The following is a 256-nucleotide window of genomic DNA, read 5'->3' as shown; positions in this document are numbered from 1 at the left end:
GGGACCAGGAAGGAGGCGGGAGGGGGTCAGGGCTCGGGGGAGTCTGCTGTCTGCCTCCCTCACGGCGCCTCGCCGCCTCCAGAGCACACTCAGACCCGGAGCAGGGGGCGCTGTAGCCACACTAAGGGCCACGACCTCTGACCCGGACCACACAGTGGGTCGACAAACAAGGAGGGAGCCCCTCGCTGGGGAGGCTTGGTGTCCATGTGGGAATCTTGAGGGTGGGGTGAGGGGGAGCAGTGGGGGGCAGCGGAGC

General features: G+C 68.8%; 1 protein-coding gene across 1 annotated transcript in view; it reads left to right on the top strand.

Moving 5' to 3' along the window:
- Positions 1–256, top strand: part of LOC102751732 (phospholipid-transporting ATPase IK-like) — an 18,328-nt gene that overhangs the window by 1,100 nt on the left and 16,972 nt on the right. The window lies entirely within an intron of this gene.

The sequence above is a fragment of the Myotis davidii genome, unplaced genomic scaffold, assembly GCF_000327345.1.
Source record: "Myotis davidii unplaced genomic scaffold, ASM32734v1 scaffold1324, whole genome shotgun sequence".
In the NCBI taxonomy this organism is placed as follows: Eukaryota; Metazoa; Chordata; class Mammalia; order Chiroptera; family Vespertilionidae; genus Myotis; species Myotis davidii.
Note: the sequence above shows the minus strand (reverse complement) of the source record. Positions and strands in the feature narration are given on the sequence as shown.